A 5,166-nucleotide genomic window follows, 5' to 3' on the forward strand; every position below is an offset into this window, starting at 1 on the left:
CCCCCCCCCCCCCCCCCCCCCCCTTTTTTCACCCTCCTCCTTTCTCCCAGTCCCTTTCCATTTTTCCCTCCAAAGCACTGGGACTCTGCTGGGACACTCTGCTTTCTGCACCAGCCGGCCGGGGGCACAGATCTGCTGCTCTCCAAAGGGCCTCAGAGCCCAACCCAGCCCTTCCAGGCTGGGATGGGGAGGGTGTCCTGGGCAGGGAGAGCTGCTCTCCACCAGCAGAGCAGGTTCCTGGGACCTGCCCTCACGCTTAGATTTTTCTGCTTTCTGTCCAAAATCCTATTAATTCAGCCACTTCAGTCAAGGAAGACTCTCGGTGTATGACAACCTTGATTTGATACAGGAACATTGAGGGACCTTCCTCCTGCCAGGAGGCAGGGTCCTGTGGCCCCTCACTGCCCCTCATAGCCCCTTACATCCCCTCATGCTTCATGTCCTCTCACAGCCCCTCCCGACCCCTCCCAGCCCCTCATTCCCCTCAAGTTCCCTCCTGGCCCCTCATGGTGCTTCACAGCCCCTCATGGCTTCTCACGACTGCTCACAACCCTTCACAGCCCCTCACAGCTCTTCGTGGCCCTTCACGGCCCCTCATGGCTCCTCACAGCTCTTCATGGCCCCTCACAGCCCCTCACGGCTCCTCACAGTGCCGAGTACAGAGGCAGAATTGCTTCCTTGGTCCTGCTGCCACAATATTCCTGATCCAGGCCAGGATCCATTGGCCCTCTTGGCCACCTGGGCACACTCTGGCTCCTGTTCAGCTTCCTGTCAATCAGAACCCCCAGTCCCTTCCTTCCTGGCTGCTCTCCAGCCACTCTGTCCCCAGCCTGTAGAACTGCAGGGGGTTGTTGTGGCCAAACTTGGCCTGGTTGAACCTCATCCTGTTGGAATCAGCCCAACTCTCCAGTCTGTCCAGGTCCCTCAGCAGAGCCCTCCTGCCTTCCAGCAGATCAACGCTCCCCCCCAACTTGGTGTCATCTGCAAAATCATCCAGATCATCAATTAAGATATTAAATAGAACTTGGGCCCAGCACTGATCCCTGGGGACACCACTGGTGATGGATCCCAGCTGGATGCAGCACCGTTCCCCACCACTCTCTGGGCCCAGCCATCAGCCAGTTCCTAACCCAGCACAGAGTACCCCTGTCCAAGCCGTGGCTGCAGCTTTTCCAGGAGTGTGCTGTGGGAGACGGTGCTGAAGTCCAGGCAGACACATCCACAGCCTTCCCCTCATCCGCCAGGAGATCAGACTGATCAGGCAGGACCTGCCCCTTCTAAATCCATGCTGGCTGGGGCTGAGCCCCTGTTGGTCCTGTGGATGCCCTGTGATTGCACTCAGGATGATCTGCTCCATAACCTTGCCAGGCACTGAGGTCAGGTTTCCTGCCTGCTTTGGGGCAGCTCTGCAGGGGCCGCTCATGTCAGACCCCCCTCTCTGCTGGGGACAGCTTTGCTCTTGGGGACACCGCTCTGCCCCAGCCCAGCAACACCAGCAGTGCCCAGGGCCGCCACCTTCCCAAGGGGGACCCCTCTGGGCACAGGTACCCCCAGCCCGGGGGGGCCGTGCCAGCACCCCCAGACAATGGAGTTACACAAGGACAATAAAACAACAACACAGTAAACATCTATACAGAATATATTTTCATTATAAGAATCTTCATAAAAACAAAAATCTTCTTAGTAAAAACAAAAATCTTCTCTATAAAAACAACAATCTTCTATATAGAAATATAAATCTTCCTAATAAAAATAAGTATCTTCTTTAAAAAAGCAACTATCTTCTTATAAAAACAACTATCTTCTTACTAGAAACAACAAGCTACTTCCTAAAAAACTCTTCTTAGTAAAGACAATAACCTTCTAATATAAAAAACACTCTTAATAAGAACAAGAATCTTCTAATAAAAATATCTTCTTAAAAAAACAAGTATCTTCTTTAGAAAAACAAAAATCTTCTTAAGAAAAAAACCAACAATCTCTTTATAAAAAACCCTATATTCTTAATAAAACCTATTACCTATAAAATATATTTACAAAACAATGATGAAGATATCAAACATATGTACAAAGTGCCACTCCATGACCGGCACGTCCGTCAGTCCTGCAAGAAAAGCAAGGGCACGGTCAGTGCAGTCGGGCCCTGCTGGCCGTTCCCTGTGCCCCCAGCCTGGCCCACGCTGGGCACAGCGGGACTCTGGCGCCAGGCCTGAGCCCGGCTGGGGATGGGAGCCGGGCCCCAGGCGCTGGCACGGGGCTCGTGTGGCCCAAAGCAGGCGCAGGGCAGGCCGGGGCTGGGGGTTGTGCCGCCACAATCCAGGGCACGGGGCACCGTGTCCCTGAGCGGGGCCACCCAGCCCAGCCCCAGCCTGGCGGCAGGTGACCCGCTGTCCCCGGGGCAGGGCATGGCCAGGGCGGGCCTGACCTGCTGCTGATGGGGGACTCTCCTCATCCTAGAATCATGTCTTCAACCTCATCTTCTTCATCCACTTCCATATCCTCGATCTTGTCCACCACATCAACTTCCATCTCTTCCAAAGTCTCTTCAACATCCACATCCATACTCTCCTCCATATCTAACACCACGTCCACATCCATGGCTTCCTCACTGTCTCTCTGACCCTGCAGCAAGGGAGAAAAACCTCAGAGAGGGGTCTCTGTCCCAAACCATCCCCACAGGGGATGCCATCCCACGTAGTCATGGGGTGCCCACCTCCATGGAATGGCACTGTACCTTCACTGGGACAAAACTGCACATCCTGCAGGATCGATGCTGAGATCCAGTCAGCAGGGAGAGTTCCGGACTGACGGACTATCAGGGAGCTCGTAAGGATAGGGTGCTGGGAGCAGGAGGAAAGGTGCTCTTGGAGCAGGGTGAAGGGTTGTCTTGGACCAGGTGACAGGGATTCGCTGCGAGCTGCTGAAGGTTCGCTGGCAGCAGGGGAATGGCTGCGTTGTGCTCGTCGCTGGGCCCTGGCAGTTCCACATGGAACACGGGCACAGCTCTGGCAGCTGGGATGTCACAGGAGGTCCAAGGACACTCCACAGTGGGGGATGGAGACTGTAGAATGATGGAATCCTGGACTGGTTTGACTTGGAAGGGTCCCTAAAAATCATCTTCTTCAAGCTTGAACAACCTTCCACCGCACCAGGTTGCTCAGGGCCCTGTCCAAGCACGCCTTGAACATTCCCTTGGATGGGGCATCCACAGCCTCTCTGAACAGCCCCTGCCAGGGCTTCAACACCCACAGTGCAAAAGAACATCTTCCTAAAGCAAATCAAAGCTGAGTCCTCCTCCTTCAGTGTAAAGCCATCCCCCCTTGTCCTCTCCCCACAGGCCCTGCTGAACACTCTGGCCCAGCTCTCCTCTGGGCCCCTTCAGCTCCTGCCCGGCCGCACTGAGGCCTCCCCGGGGCCTTCTCTTCTCCCGCCTCAGCAACCCCAACTCTCTCAGCCTTTCCACACAGCACAGGGGCTCCAACCCTCGCCGCATCTCCCATTCTGCCTTGCTGGGCAATGTCCACTTCTGAGCAACATCCACTTCTCTGGCCACTTGGCTCATCCTCAGCTCCGTGCTCAGAAGGCTCTTTTGGCTTTTCCAGAGGAGCAAGGAATGTTCAGCAGATCTTTCCAATATTCACACCAAACCCAGAAAGGCTTCATTGAAACTTCTTTTCCCATCAACCCTTCTCCTCCCAGCAGGATCCTTCTTCAGGACACTCACACCAAACCAGGCTGTAGAACTAGGGCAGCTTGTCCAAGCCAGGGGATCCAGTGAGACACCCCCGGGATCTCTGCGCAGCTCAGGGATGCCCAGCCCAGGCACAGAGCTCAGTTGTGCTGGTGAAAAACCACCCACACAACCCCAAACACCACATCACACGTGCTCATGTCCCCAAGGGAACCCTCAGCAGCTCTGTCCCACCATCCTCACATGAACCCAGCCACGATCAGAGCATTGAGCTTCCACCTTGAGCAGCTCCTTTCTGAGAAAAATTAAAGCTTGATGTGCCCGCTAAAACCCAGGGAACTTGATTCTAATTAAACCCTGATAAAAACTAAAGCCTGAAATCCAAAGTGATCCAGCTCAGGACTTCTACCAGGAGCTCAGCTTTCTTTCATTAGTGTTATGACTCTGCAGAAAGACAGTGAGGTTTCTCACTCAGTCTGCATTAAACCCCTGGGATGCCTTGCCTGGGAGAGCAGCGATGGTGGGGAGACCATTCAGCCCTGGCAGGAAAAGGAGTAGGACACAAGAAGAGCAACGGGTCACCCTGAGCCCCACAATGCCGCAGTGGCCGGGGCAGCACAGCTCCCATCCACCCTTCCCCACCACGGCCCACCCTGGCAGCCCACGGGGCTGCTGTCCCCAGCACGGGCAGCGGGATGTCCCCAGGACTGGGCTGTCAGGAAACACAGGGCTTCCACACCTCATAAGAACTGGGTTTACAGTCTCTGTCCTTTGATCCTTGCAAAGGACCTGAGCACAACTGGATCATTTTTCCCCATGAATTCTTGATACACCAATAAACATTTTTTCCCTTTCTTTAGAACTTTCTATTTTTTCTTCTTTTCTAATAAGAACGGGGCTGAGCTGAGGTTCATGAGTGTCCAGCGACTCCCCCTTGCCCATCCCCTGCTCCCACAGCCCCGGGATCTCCCAGCCCTGCCCCTCCCAGCATCGCATCCCCCGGCACTCTCTGCAGCATCCACGGTTCCCACACCCTGCACCCCCTCCAGGACCCTGCACCCATGGGGCCCATGGTACCCCAGAACCAGCACCCTCACACCAAAGGCCCCCGACCCCTCCCCAACACAGCCTGTGCTGCCCACTCCATGTGTCCCCTCAAGTGGGGGACATGGGCCCGTGCCCGCTGCCAGCAGCAGGAATCCGGGCAGGGCAAGGATCCCTCACTGGCCTTTGGGCTCTTCCACGGCCCAGGGCAATGCAATACAGGGTGGGAAGAAAACCTGGAGCTTCTGGAGGCTGAAAGCCTTAAACATCACCCCCTCCAGCTCCAAAACCTTCTCCCCACATCCTGCCTCCAGCCATTCCCAAGGTTGACAGGGCCTTCGGGGCATCCCTTGGCATTTGGCCTCCCTGCGGCCTGATCCCGGCTCTCGCCCCACCAGTCCCTTTGGCTGCAGCAGGAAGGGCAGCAGGAG

At 55.4% G+C, this 5,166-nt stretch overlaps 1 long non-coding RNA gene across 2 annotated transcripts; it reads right to left on the minus strand.

Annotated features, from left to right (window-relative positions):
- Window positions 1–1,386: 1,386 nt before the first annotated feature.
- On the minus strand, window positions 1,387–3,068 carry LOC108508449. Of its 2 annotated transcripts, none has more exons than XR_001878404.1 (3): window positions 2,735–3,068; window positions 2,426–2,622; window positions 1,387–2,104 (listed from the first exon to the last, which is right to left on the minus strand). It is a non-coding gene; the product is annotated as an uncharacterized LOC108508449 (long non-coding RNA). The 2 variants fall into 2 exon arrangements; XR_001878403.1 differs by having other exon boundaries at window positions 1,387–2,180; window positions 2,385–2,622.
- Window positions 3,069–5,166: the final 2,098 nt, after the last annotated feature.

Source organism: Lepidothrix coronata, unplaced genomic scaffold (assembly GCF_001604755.1).
Source record: "Lepidothrix coronata isolate B3197 unplaced genomic scaffold, Lepidothrix_coronata-1.0 Scaffold298, whole genome shotgun sequence".
NCBI classification, from domain to species: Eukaryota; Metazoa; Chordata; class Aves; order Passeriformes; family Pipridae; genus Lepidothrix; species Lepidothrix coronata.